We start from the raw sequence: 15,000 nt of genomic DNA, 5'->3' as shown, positions 1-15,000 counted from the left end.
AGCTTCTCCGCTGTGTGTGTGTGTGTAATGGATATTTAAAGCCTACTGACCACTTCTCTCTCTCTCTCCCTCTCCCTTTCTGTGTGTCTCTCTAGCATGCACACACACACACATATATTCCTACTGTCCACACACACATTCAGACCACATGGTGGACAGGAGCTATGATTTCTGTGTCCTGACGCATGAGGCGCATGAGCTATTAATGTGCTGGACCAGATTCCACACAGATACCTTAAACTGGCCTGTCTTACCATAGTAACACGTAAACAGGCCTGTCTTACCATAGTAGCACTTAAACTGGCCTGTCTTACCATACTGTCTTACCATAGTAGCCTTTAAACTGGCCTGTCTTACCATAGTAGCCTTAAAACTGGCCTGTCTTACCATAGTAACACTTAAATCGGCCTGTTTTATGCATAGTAGCCTTTAAACCGGCCTGTCTTATCATAGTAGCCTTTAAACTGGCCTATCTTACCATAGTAACACTTAAACCGGCCTGTCTTAACATAGGAGCCTTTAAACCGGCCTGTCTTACCGTAGTGCCACAGACAGCGTAGACCTGCGGCACTTGGGGAGCAGTGAGGGGTTAGGTGTCTTACTCAAGGGCAGTTCAGCCGAACCACTTCCCCCGCACACATTTTACCTACTAGTCGGGGAACCAGCAACCTGGTACCATAGTAGTAGCCTGGGTGCCATTCCGAACTTAGTCCCGCCCCACGGGAAGTTCGGTCTGGCATTGCTCCATTGTGGGGCAAGTATGCTCGCCCTAAATCAGGCGGACCAATCAAATCAGGCTTTACGATGATGGACAGGTGAGCAACAGCGCTTGGTCTATCACGTCATCTGAGCACGCTAAGATTAGGCTTATGTTTGAAACAAAAACGCTGTGGCTAGAAGGATACATAGCTTTTTAGACCCCATATGGAAAATTTAAATTATTTAATGAGGTTTTATCACTGAAAACAATTATTTCTGAAAACTTTGGCCAAAGTTGAGATCGTGGTTTCACTTTCATCAAGGGAAAACAGCGCTTTTGAATTGCGACATGTTCCCTCGTTCGTTTGAAATCTCTGATTGACCACCTGTTCGAGGGATTTGCGACAGCCTTTCCCAGCTGTTTAACATGTTTGTAGCATATCACTGTTCAACAGAATTATTTTTAAAAACGGAGGGGATATAGGAGAAGAAGGATGGTTTGTGTGTTTTCTTCCTACACCTCACGGTAAGCTATTTTGTAGCTCTGATTGGTTAGGTCTATCCAATTGAGTGCAGAGGCATTCCCCCCCTGTATCGGTTGAAGCAAGCCCCATAATTACGTCCCAATGGAGCAGTATCAGACTCATATTCTGACTAGAATTTGAGTATGACAACGTCAGGCTACCATAGTAGGGCTTTGACTCCGAACTTCGTTATTCGAATATAATTCGATTATTTTAAAAATTAAAGATATTCGAACGAATTTTAGGGATCTCTTAATATTCGAACCTGTAGCCTATGAAAATATTTTTTTGTAAATGTATTTGGTTGTAAACGTTGTTTTCAATAGCAAGGCTATTATTGGTCATCTGGGCTCCTGTAGGTGACGTTAGCATCCTTGCTGGTTCGCGCTTAGTGAGCTCGCACATAGACATAATAGACACTTTATTACTTTATTTTAAACTTAACCTTCCTCTGATTTTAATCACCTCAGTTATCAATCAAAGCAAACAGGGAAAAGAAATGGCAACACAATCATGAAAAACACTCAAATAAATAAATGTGCAGATAAGTCTGAATGAAAAGCAGCACTGGTTGAACCCTGGAAATATTGTAAACAAAGTAGCCTAACGTTAGCTTAATTTTCTAGTTTATCATAGTCTACTGGTTAGACTGTTCAGTTTCCCCACGTGTGTTTAAGTTTCAAATGAATACTTTTTCTCCTGAGTCTTGGAAAATACTTTTCCATTTGCATCGGGATTGAGATGATTAGAACTTAGCAGTCAATTTGAATGGAACAGTTTTGAACAAATTCGTCCAGCGTGCTAATGATGCTAACCGGATTTAATAGCAATTTAGCCAGTCATCTTGCACGATTAATGTTTGGATTACATGTGCATGCTGAGAAGGGATGCGCCTGTTGAGAGGGAGAGAGAGAGAGTGCACGGGGCAAGGAGAGTCTGTGTTGAGGTAGGCCTACTTCTATCGCCTACTCTGGTAGAGTTTGACATACTACAATGCAATATATATAGCCTATTTATTTATGGACAACGTAAGGCAGGAGGTGTGTGTTGCTTTTAATTATGAATGTTCTATCGAACGTATTTTTTATTGATATCGATTACATGTCTATTGCGATACATATCGCTACCGTTTTATCGCCCAGCCCTGTGCTCAATAATAACAATTTTAACACACGCATAAATACTCAACCTTTAGTGCACGTAGTCTATTGACATTGACTGATACACTGCCCTCTGGTGGACAGAACATATAGAACTTAAGTTTGATACCAATATCGGTCTTACTGAAGACATTTAATGGTTAAAATATTATTAACACATATTCTAATATATTCGAATTTTAATATTAATAAACAAACGAACTTCGAATATGATTTTTGGGCAAAAGTCAAAGCCCTATACCATAGTGACAGTGTAGACCTGATACCATAGTGACAGTCTAGAGCTGGTTCCATAGTGACAGTGTAGATCTGGTACCATAGTGACAGTGTAGACCTGGTACTATAGTGACAGCGTAGACCCAGAATTTTTTCAGGTGATGAGATTGTCTTTTGTCCATCAGACACCTTATGATCACTACGGGTCACTCAACTCCACACACACACACACACAACTTGTTCTGATGTTTTGCTTAGTCCAGACCTGTTTTTTGAGACCAGCGCACATAACAGCATCCCAGGGGTGTATCTGCCATGTTAGACCTGTTTCTACAGTTCTACAGTCATGCAGGCTCGTTAGGCCAGTGGCTCCACTCCTGACCAGTCATGCAGTCATGCAGGCTCGCTAGGCCAGTGGCTCCACTCCTGACCAGTCATGCAGGCTCGTTAGGCTAGTGGCTCCACTCCTGGCCAGTCATGCAGTCATGCAGGCTCGCTAGGCCAGTGGCTCCACTCCTGGCCAGTCATGCAGGCTCGCTAGGCCAGTGGCTCCACTCCTGGCCAGTCATGCAGGCTCGCTAGGCCAGTGGCTCCACTCCTGGCCAGTCATGCAGGCTCGCTAGGCCAGTGGCTCCACTCCTGACCAGTCATGCAGGCTCGTTAGGCTAGTGGCTCCACTCCTGACCAGTCATGCAGGCTCGCTAGGCCAGTGGCTCCACTCCTGACCAGTCATGCAGGCTCGCTAGGCCAGTGGCTCCACTCCTGGCCAGTCATGCAGGCTCGCTAGGCCAGTGGCTCCACTCCTGACCAGTCATGCAGGCTCGTTAGGCTAGTGGCTCCACTCCTGACCAGTCATGCAGGCTCGCTAGGCCAGTGGCTCCACTCCTGGCCAGTCATGCAGGCTCGCTAGGCCAGTGGCTCCACTCCTGACCAGTCATGCAGGCTCGTTAGGCTAGTGGCTCCACTCCTGGCCAGTCATGCAGTCATGCAGGCTCGCTAGGCCAGTGGCTCCACTCCTCACCGCCCCATCAAGTTGTTTAGTTTTCCAAGGTGCAGTTGTGGTCCAGCAGCCAGGCGAGGCTACCTACCCTGTCTCCATCTCCCTCTATCACTCTCACTATATCCTATCTCTCTCCATCCTCTCTCTCTCTCTCTATCCCCCTGTCTCCATCCTGACCAAATGCAGAGACCAAATTTCCCTCACAGGATCAAAAGAGTATACGGTATATATATATATATTCTCTCTATCCTCCCCCTCTCTCCTCCTCCTATTCTCTCTATCCTCCCCTCTCTCCTCCTCCTATTTTCTCTATCCTCCCCTCTCTCTCCCTCTCTCCTCCTATTCTCTCTATCCTCCCCTCTCTCCTCCTCCTATTTTCTCTATCCTCCCCTCTCTCTCCCCCTATTCTCTCTATCCTCCCCTCTCTCCCCCTCTCTCCTCCTATTCTCTCTATCCTCCCCTCTCTCTCCTCCTCCTATTTTCTCTATCCTCCCCTCTCTCTCCCTCTCTCTATCCCCCTCTCTCTGTTTTGGGCTGGGAGAGGACGTATCACGTTCCGCTGCTGTTGAGCAGAATGTGGAGCACAAGGGGGTTCTAGTCTCCCTTGTGTCTTCAGAGCCAAGACCCAGCAGGACATCAGCAAGAGGGATTTCTACATCGGAGTGTGTGCGTGTGTGTATGTGTGTGATAGTGAACCACCAGTCGAAGTGTGTGTACGTGTGTGTGTGTGATAGTGAACCACCAGTCGGAGTGTGTGTGTGCGTGCATGTGTGTACAGTATGTGTGTATGAGTGTGTGTGTGATAGTGAACCACCAGTCGGAGTGTGTGTGTGTGTGTATGTGTGTGTGTGTGATAGTGAACCACCAGTCGGAGTGTGTGTGCGTGTGCGTGTGTGTGTGTGTGTATGTGTGTGTGTGTGATAGTGAGCCACCAGTCGGAGTGTGTGTGTGTGTGTGATGGTGAACCACCAGTCGGAGTGTGTGTGTGTGTGTGTGTGTGTGACTCTATGTGTGTGTGTGTGACTGTATGTGTGTGTGTGTGTGTGTTAGAACAGGGGGCATAAATAGGTGTGGGTTGTGGGAAATAATGAGGTCACTCTGGGGGAGTTAAGTGTCAAATGTTAGCTTCTTCAGTTGCAACCGAGCATACTGTGTGTGTGTGTGTCTGTGTGTGACAGTGTGTGTGTGAGTTTACTGTACTGAACGGCGGTGTGTGTGTGTGACAGTGTGTATGTTAGTTTACTGTACTGAACGGCGGTGTGTGTGTGTGTGTGTGTGTATGTGTGTGTGTGTGTGTGTGTGTGTGTGAGAGAGAGTGTAAGTTTAGTGTGGAGAGCCTCTAAGTGCTAAGTGCTGCCTGTGAACAAAGTTGAGCTTTACCTGTCAGTAAAGAGGCCCACACACACACACACACACACAAATACATACCTACACACACACACACTCCAATGTGGCTTTACAAAGAATTTCTACCAAGGCTCTTGCAAAATGTATTCCCTGAACACACACTCTCTTTCTCAGACACACACACATACACACACACTGCTTGCGGATATGAATTGTACCTGTCAGTAGTGAGCTCAAGCAGTAAACTGCAGCATAGCTAAAGTTAGCCCATCTGAATGCTGACTCTACTGGCTGTGTCTGTGTGAGGGTGGTCTGTGTGTGTGTGAGAGAGTACTGTATGTTTATTTGTGTGTGAGTATGTATATCTGTGTGTGTGTGTGTGTGTGTGAGAGAGTATGTATGTATATATGTGTGTGTGTCTGTGAGTGTGTGAGCATGTGTATTTGTGTGTGTGTGTGTGTGAGTATGTATATTTGTATGTGTGTGTGTGTGTGTGAGTATGTGTGTGTGTCTGTGGGTGTGTGAGTATGTATATTTGTGTGTGTCTGTGGGTGTGTGAGTATGTATATTTGTGTGTGTGTGTGAGTATGTATATATGTGTGTGTTAGGGCTCGGACAACGTGTCGACGTAATCGATGACGTTATAAAATATGCGCGTCGATTCATCAAGCATAACTTGTGCCGCTAAATATTTTTAATTTTACACCTTCAGTGTTTCCCATGCGTTGACTAATCTGTGGCTGGGCGCCATGAAATCATTGAGCTGTGCTTTTCACGCACGCAGCCTTTCCTTGCCCCGTCTGCTCCCTCTCGTAACCTGCTCGTCACGAGCCCGCTGCCCCTCCTCTGCATGTCCATTTAACAAAATATTCACGATTGTTGAAGGGTTGCTGTTGCCACATAGAAGCATTGCATAGAACAGCGGTCCCCAACCACCGGGCCGCGGCCCGGTACCGGGCCGCAGGACATTCCTAACCGGGCCGTAGCCTACGACATGAGTTTAAAAAAATGCATGCAAACTAAACTAAATTTAATTCGCAATAATGTCACGTTTTTACATGACATAGGCCTATATGCAGTTGTTTGATTGCACGCATGTTTGCATTTTGCAAGGTCTATTTTCTTACGTCTGTCTGTCCCGCCTTCAACACTTTTACATATTGCCTTCAGCGCTGCGCAGCCTCAGGTCAGCTCACTTCACTTGATCAGTTCTTGGCGAACGGTAGTGTCACACGAAGTTAGCTAAACTGCTAGAATGAGCAACAAAAAACAAGCATCTTTAGCAGGTCACTGGCCAGAGTGTTTGAGTTGCGAGAGCCGCTGCAGAGATTTCTTACAGAAAAAAAGTCACCGTTAGCTGCACATTTTATGATGAGGACTGGGTGTCAAAACTCGCTTACCTTTGTGACATATTCGGGTTGCTTAATGACCTCAACCTGTCACTCCAGGGGAGAATGACGACTGTCTTTAAACTGGCAGATAAAGTCGCTGCATTTAAAGCCAAGCTTGATTTGTGGGGACGACGAGTGGACCGGGGTGTATTTGATATGTTCCAAACAGTAGTGGGGGTTTTGGGAGAGACTGAGGCAGGGCCCTTTCTCTCGCAGCTGGTGCGCGATCACCTTGTTGCGCTTTCAAATGAGTTTGAGCGTTACTTCCCATCCTCCAAACAAAGATCCACGGCAAACCAATGAGTGGGTCCGCAACCCATTTGTCAATATCCCGAATAGTCCTAACTTGTCAGCGCAGGAAGAAGAGCAGTTGATCGAAATTGCAAATGACGGGTGTGAGGAAACCTCTCTGGCGGGTTTTTGGATCAAAACCAAAGCAGAATATCCCGAGATAGCCGTAAAAGCGCTGAAAACGTTTCCCACCACGTATCTATGCGAGGCTGGGTTTTCGGCAATGACTGCAACTAAGACCAAATTGCGCAATCGACTGGACATTTCAAACACACTGAGGGTGTCACTGTCTTCCATCACCCCCAGATGGAAGCTTCTTGTTGCAGGGAAACAAGCAGGGCTCCCACTGATTATATTCGTAATGCACGTTTAGTTCCCATGTTTTGTTCCCATATTTTGTTAGGCATGTTCACACTTATAGATGTAGCTTCAAGTTGTTGAACCCCCCCCCCCGCCGGTCCGTGAATAAAAAATAGGAATCAAACCGGTCCATGGTACATAAAAGGTTGGGGACCCCGGGCATAGAACAAGGCGGGCTAAATTGCTATTTAATCCGCTTAGCATCGTGACCATGCTGCGCAAATTTGTTCAAAACGGCTGCAAGTTAACACTGCTAAGGTCTCATCACAACATAGTACATTGAGAAGACTAAACTAAGTTAAGTTATGCAATCAAGCAGTATCTCAAAGCTAACGTTAGAATACTGTTTTAGCATGCTTACTTACAGCTGCTTGTATTCGTTACTCATGCAGGGCTCATTTTATTGACTCTGAATATTTGCAAAATCCCGATGTAAATGGAAAAGTGTTTTCCAAGACTCAAAAGTGCTTGTCCCAAGGAGAATTACGAACCGTTATTTGAACTAACTACGTTATGTTGCATCCACACATCAGCAGCCTTTTAACTGTGTTAATGTTAATTGCAAGGATTCCCTCACGAACGTCTTAAAGTGACAGGCACTCAATTAGACCTATACACTACTGAACTTTATTGATTGCTACCTCTGACTAAGAATGCATTTTACTTTGCACTTGTATAGTTTTTTTATTTTGGAACCTTTGGAATCAACATGTATAAGTTGCTATTAGTCAATTATTGGGGAGATAATCGTTAATCGAATCAAAATCAAATCGGACTGAAAAAATGAATCGTTAGATTTATCCCAGCCCTAGTGTGTGTGTGTGGGTGTGTGAGTATGTATATTTGTGTGTGTGTGTGTTTGTGGGTGGTGACCAGTGTATCGGTCTGCCTGGTTGTCTGCTTTAACAGCCAAGTCTACATTAGCCAGGGAGGGTGTCAGCTTGAGTTACTCTACAGAAGTGTGTGTGAGAGTGTGTGTGTATATGTGTGTATGCATGCGTGTCTGTGTGTGTATATGTGTGTATACATGCGTGTCTGTGTATATGTGTGTATGTTTATTTTTGTGTTTGTGTGTGTGTGTATTTGTGACACCGTCACAATAATTTAAGTGTTCCTTAACATTTATTATTGCACAGAACATTACCTTGATTTCATATAATGTTTATGTATGAGGAATGATATTCATATGTGTATCTGTGTAATATATTTATTGTCCACTGTGGTTTTGGTAAGAATGTGGGGTGTCTCTTTAAGGCCTCGGCCACCCGCGATTCCTATGACCGTGCACCCGAGCTTGCTTAGGTGGGTGCGCCGGATGTGTGGGGGGTGCCGTGGAGAGATTCAGCAAGTGCGGATGTGTTTGAATACGTGGCGCCAGTATTGTTTGCTGCAGCTACAGAGAGTTAAAGCTAGTCCCTTTGGTTTGATAGCGCTTCAAACACTTTGTAGGAGTCTGCTTTAATGGGGGAGAGGAGAGAACATTGTGCAATTGCATAGACTGTAACTCATACGCGCGTCTCCAGCAAGAGGACGTGCCCGGACCCCAAACTTCAGCTTCACTTGTTAACGTTGCCCGACGTTCTACGAGATCTATCTCGTTTTGGTATTTTTTGGCGCGTTTTTTGGTATTTTTTGGCGGATTCAAGTATTGTGTGGTTGCACGGGATAATTGGTGCAATAATAATATACTGCGCTAAGCGCGTCATTCAATTGAACTGTTTGGTGCGTCTTTTCTTGTTTGTGGTCAGCGCCGTGTGAATATTTGTTGGTTGCTGTGTGCTTTATTAACGGCAGTATACCTGCTCTTATGCATATTTGTTTGTGTAATAAGGCATTAAAGGAGAATTCCGGTGTGATATTGACCTAAAGTGTATTGAAACATGATACCGAGTGTGAACGTATGTCTCATAGCCCATCTCGGCTTGTCCCCTGCACTCCAAAATCTGGCGCTAGTTAGCCAATGCTACCAACAGCTTTTTCAATAGTGGTGCTTCGGCATCGGGCTAGCCATGCAAATAAATCACTGTTTTACATCCATTTACCCAAAATAATTAAGTGGAAATGCATGGATTCCAGTTTCTAAAAGTAGCAGCAACTGGAATCCATGCATTTCCACTGAATTATTTTTGGAATCTGATCCCTTATCATACCTGTTCATTCTTACTCGTTGCTCGAGTTATCGTGACTAAATTCAAGATGGCTGCAAACACTAAACTTTGTGAAGATACTGGATTCTGAATTCTCCTTTAAGTATTTGTGACAGTATTGCAGTGTTTTCTTATGATCGATTACTACTCTCATTCCAAAGAACCCCTTGTGCGTTCATAGTAACACAGCTGTTTAAAAAGAACGTTAAAGGGCTGATTGTTACATATTTGTGTGTGTGTGTGTGTGTGTGTTTATGTGTGTGGAGAGGTGTGTGTGTGTGTGGGGCGGGGAGTGATCTTGTCCTGCATTTCAGAATGTTGCAGTGCATGAACTGACAGGGTGTGTTTATCAAGAGGCTAGCTTTGGCACTTTAGCTATTAAAACCTAATCCATTAGCACCTTAATGCTGTGTGTTTATCAAGAGGCTAGCTTTAGCACTTTAGCCATTAGAACCTTATCCATTAGCTCCTTAATGCTGTGTGTTTATCAAGAAGCTAGCTTTGGCACTTTAGCCATTAGAACCTTATCCATTAGCACAGGGTGTCAAACTCATATTAGGTAGTGGGCCGGATTTGTTGGAATGAGACTTCATGGGGGGGCTGTCATTGTCATGGTCATTATCAGTTTTCTGCATGGGTATATCAGAGTGTTATTTGATGATATCACTTATGAGCAAACAAATACAAATGCACTGCTGTCATATTCTGCTCTTTCTCTCTTGAAATGCCCTACTTCCATGTTAGTTTTAAATGTGCTGTGTGCAGGCGCGTCTGCAGGTGTACAGTGTGTGTGTATGTGTGTGTGTGCAGGCGCGCCTGAATTACCATCACACAATGTTCATTAACTCAAGACTTCAAGGACGGGTATGCACCATAACATTAAAGCATAATGATGGAGTTTTGAGCAAGACCATTTGTTACATTATCATCAAATGGGCTTATAGTGAAGGCTTAAAGGATAAGTTTGGTGTGATATTGACCTAAAGTGTATTGAAACATGATACCGAGTGTGAACTTTTGTCTCATAGCCCATCTCGGCTTGTCCCCTGCACTCCGAAATCTGGTGCTAGTTAGCCGATGCTACCAACAGGTTTGCAATGGGGGTGCCTCGGGCATTGGGCTAGCCATGCAAATAAATCACTGTTTTACACCATGTACGAGGCTCAAAGTAGCTCCACACTTCATTGGTAGTTTATTTTCAAGACGATTTATACTGACAGTACCTTTACAAAGTTTTCCGGGCGCCGCCATCTTGAAATCTCGCATGTCACGGGAAGTTGATTGACCAGAAACTGAATACTCGCAATAGTAATGTTGACAGAAGACGTGCTGTACACGTGAAGGAGTGGCCGGTACATGTGCATATAGCCTACGGGCTTCAGCTGACATAACGGAGGATAAGACGAAGACAGGATGGTTCACGTCACGTATCAGCTGTAGTTTCGCTCTTTCTCGCTGGGCGAACAAAGCTGTCCATGCTATGTTGTGAAGTGCTGAGAGGGAGAAATGTATGCTGTAGGCAAAGGCTATATTTCAACCTCGTTAGTGTAGTAAAAACTAACTATTCACGTAACAGAACTATTCACGAGGTTACTGGGCAGCATATTTATGTTCTGTTAGCAAGCGAAGGCTAGCCTACTGCCAGGTGACGAAGCTCTCATTTTAAAACATTACTGAGAGAAAGGCACTGTACAATCAAGAAATCCTGCCACTGAATTTAAAACTATCCCTGCTGAAAAAAACAGCCAGAAACCAGCTTATGTTGTTAGTTGGTTTTAGCTGGTCTTTGCTGGTTTTCTTCCAGCTCTTGCTGGTCTTTGCTGGTGTAGCTGGTTGGGCCACCAGCTGGATATGCTGGCGTGACCATCTGAGGAAGCTGGTCATGCTGGTGTGACCAGCCTGTCTTGTGGGATACAGCTGGTGCAAGCTGGTCATGCTGGTTTGCTAGAATGACCAACATAAGCTGACATGGCCAGTTAAACCAGCACTATAGACCAGCAACACCAGGTAAGATGACCAGCTTGAGGTGGTACGGCAAGCAAAACCAGCTGAATTACCATCATAAGCTGGGTATGTTTTCGCAAGAGTTTTGCTGGTCTAACAGGTCAACCATCATAGGGTGGTCAAAGAAGCTGGTCAACCAGCAAACCACCTTTAGCTGGTCAGGCTGTTTTTTTCAGCAGGGATGTTTGACATTATGTACAAAGCTTTTAGGCTACAGTATACTAGCATGTTGCAGGGGCTGCTAAACACCGACAAACAACACACTGAAAACTCGGGCAATCACAGCCCTTGCTGTCGAACGCTCCGTCAGGTTCGACCGCGGAACGCCACAGCGGACTTATGCTGCCCCCAAGCGGCTGCAGTTGTACTCACATTTCACGCAGCTGCGTAAATCACGTTTTTCGTAATTTCATTTCATTTCATAATGGGTCATGCAACCATCTGCAACAGATGACCAGTCCATGTTCCCTTCCCTGATTCGTTGTGCTTGTATCACGTGACAATGGGCCCTCTGTTTCCACAAGTAAACAATGTAGCCGATGTAGCCTCTCTCTGGGGTCATCCCTATGTTCCCCAGGTCCTATGTTCCCCACTCGGGGTTAGGGTTAGGGTTATGGTTAGGGTTTTAAAAAAAAGGGTCCTATGTTCCCCGGTCCCATACAAAGCGGGGAACATAGGACCTGGGGAACATAGGACCTGGGGAACATAGGACCCGGGGAACATAGGTACGCTCCCCTCTCTCTCCATGAGTCACACAGTCACAGTCTACCAGCATATCCAAGGCTTTGTCATGCAACAACAAATTTGTAGTCTACCTCTGCCGAGGTTTTTGTTTTGGTGCATTTAGTCTACCAGTTTATTGGGTACATGCAAGTTAAATTAGGTATATGTTGGCAAATGCAGGCCCATGTTGGGTACGTGCAAGTTAAATTAGGTACATGTAGGCCCATGTTGGGTACGTACGTACAAGTTAAATTAGGTATATGTAGGCTGCTTATAAAAAGACAATTATTCTGATATACGTCAGTAAGCAGGATGGGATAATGTTTAGTTGGTCGATCAGTAAGCAGGATGAGATGATGTTTAGTTGGTGGATCAGTAAGCAGGATGAGATGATGTTTAGTTGGTGGATCAGTAAGCAGGATGAGATGATGTTTAGTTGGTCGATCAGTTGGTTGATCAAATGGACATTAGGGTGGTTTTAGGCACTATTCTCGCACCATAAATGGCAAGGGATATGCAACTTACTTCAAAATCGTTATATGCTGTTATTATATATTGTAACTGTGTATGTGACAAGTCATTACATTACATTTAGCAGACACTTCTTGACCAAAGTGACTTACATATGTCAGCTATATTACAAGGGATCACATTGTCCCCGGAGCAAGTTGGGGTTAAGTGCCTTGCTCAAGGGCACAGCGGTGGAAGCCGGGAATTGAACTGACAACTTTCAGGCTACTGCACGCTAGCCCAGCTCCTTAACCACTACACTACCATCACCCTACAGGCTACTGCACGCTAGCCCAGCTCCTTAACCACTACACTACCACTGCACACTAGCCCAGCTCCTTAACCACTACACTAGCCCAGCTCCTTAACCACTACACTACCACCACCCTACAGGCTACTGCACGCTAGCCCAGCTCCTTATCCACTACACTACCACCGCCCTACAGGCTACTGTATGTGTGTGTGTGTTTGTACGTGCGTGTGTGTTTGTGCGTGTTTGTTCGTGGGTGTGTGTGTGTGTTTGTACATGAATGCCTGGGTGTTGTGTCTGTGAGTGTGTTTGTGGGTGGGTGGGCATGTGTGTTTGTGCATGAATGCCTGGGTGTGTGTCTATGAGTGTGTGTGTGTGTGTTTGTGGGTGGGTGGGCATGTGTGTTTGTGCATGAATGCCTGGGTGTGTGTCTATGAGTGTGTTTGTGGGTGGGTGTGTGTGTGTGTATGTGTTTCTGTGTGTATGTGTTTCAGCGTGTATGCATGGGTGTGTGTGTGTGTATGTGTTTCTGCGTGCATGCATGGGTGTGTGTGTGTGTGTGTATGTGTTTCTGCGTGCATGCATGGGTGTGTGTCTATGAGTGTGTGTGTGGATGGGTATGTGTGTGTGTGTTTCTGCGTGCATGCATGGGTGTGTGTCTATGAGTGTGTTTGTGTGTGTGTGTATGTGTTTCTGCGTGCATGTGTGGGTGTGTGTGTATGTGTTTCTGCGTGCGTGTATGTGTTTCTGCGTGTATGCATGGGTGTGTGTGTTTGTGGGTGTGTGTGTTTCTGCGTGCATGCATGGGTGTGTGGGTGTATGTGTTTCTGCGTGCATGCATGGGTGTGTGTCTATGAGTGTGTTTGTGGGTGTGTGTGTATGTGTTTCTGCATGCATGTGTGTGTGTGTGTGTGTGTGTGTGTATGTGTTTCTGCGTGCATGCATGGGTGTGTGGGTGTGTGTGTGTGTATGTGTTTCTGCGTGCATGCATGGGTGTGTGTGTGTATGTGTTTCTGCGTGTATGCATGGGTGTGTGTGTATGAGTGTGTTTGTGGGTGTGTGTGTGTGTTTCTGCGTGCATGCATGGGTGTGTGTGTGCTCACTGCTGTGGTCACACTCTGTTAGCTGTGGTTAGCGATGGCCTTCAGCAGGTTTATTAATTATACATCAGAGTGGCCAATCAATGCCAGCCACTTTCTTCTCTCTCTCTCTCCCTCCCTCTAACTCTCACATTTTTACTCCCACTCTCTCGTTCTTCTTTCTCTCTCATCCTTTTCCCCCTCCCATCTCTCCTTCCCTCTTTCTCCCTATGCCTCTCATCCTCTTCCCCTCTCTCTCTCTCTCAATCTTTTTCTCTATCTCTCTCTCTTGCTTTGCCCTCCACTAGAATGCACCCTGTATGCAGTCTGTTGATGATGATGTATGTGTGTGCATATGTGTGAGTCTGGTGAGTGTGTGTGTATGAGTTTGTGTGTGTGCTGGTAGTTTAGATGATAGTAGACATAGATGGTGTGTGTGTGCAGGAGTGAGTTGTAGTCGGCACCATATGTGTGCAGAGACATTAGAGATTGATAGTGAATGGTTGTGAGAGATGTGTTGTGTGTGTGTGTGTGTCAGGGCCGGATCGTCCTATACACACGTTGTTTTGTTAAATCCACATGCAGAGGAGGGGGCCGGGTTTGTTACGAGCGACAGCGGAGTGGGGCAAGAGAGAGCGGAGTGGGGCAAGAGAGAGAGAGCGGGGTGGGGCAAGAGAGAGAGAGCGGAGTGGGGCAAGAGAGAGCGGGGTGGGGCAAGAGAGAGCGGAGTGGGGCAAGAGAGAGCGGGGTGGGGCAAGAGAGAGCGGAGTGGGGCAAGGAAAGGCTGCGTGCGTAAAAAGCGCAACTCAATGAAAGGATTTTTATCTTATCTTTCATTTAAATATTTTAAATTAAATTTAAAATGTGGCAATTTTGATTTTGTGGCGCCCCGCCACAGATTGGTCAACGTACACATTAAACAAAAAAAAACTATGTGTTTTTATGGTTCGGTTCATACCTCGGTTCAGACATCACGGTTCAGTACGAGTTTGGTACAATTGAGGGAAAAGCAAAACAAAAATGCAGAAAGGCTGTACCACCTATTGTCATACAGTCTCTCCCTGAGCTATCTGCAACAACCTGGTGTGTAAGATGTAAACAGTAGCCTACAATAAGTACCCAGACTCCATCTGTAACTTGTAAACAAAATAAGACAATCAGCTATAAAACTGAAAATAGGCATACAGCATCTCTTATTTCTGAAAGTGCAAATTACATAGAATACTGATTTTTACTGATACTGATAGTTGTATATGGAAGGGTCTACAATTTGCCTCAATATTTGTCAGTGTGTGTACA

The 15,000-nt window shown here is 45.4% G+C and overlaps 1 protein-coding gene across 5 annotated transcripts in view; it reads left to right on the top strand.

Moving 5' to 3' along the window:
* Positions 1 to 15,000, top strand: part of vcla (vinculin a) — a 133,103-nt gene that overhangs the window by 1,505 nt on the left and 116,598 nt on the right. The gene's annotated exons all lie outside the window — the stretch shown is intronic.

The sequence above is a fragment of the Alosa sapidissima genome, chromosome 16 (genome assembly GCF_018492685.1).
Source record: "Alosa sapidissima isolate fAloSap1 chromosome 16, fAloSap1.pri, whole genome shotgun sequence".
NCBI lineage: Eukaryota > Metazoa > Chordata > Actinopteri > Clupeiformes > Clupeidae > Alosa > Alosa sapidissima.
This window is presented reverse-complemented; position numbering and strand designations above follow the sequence as displayed.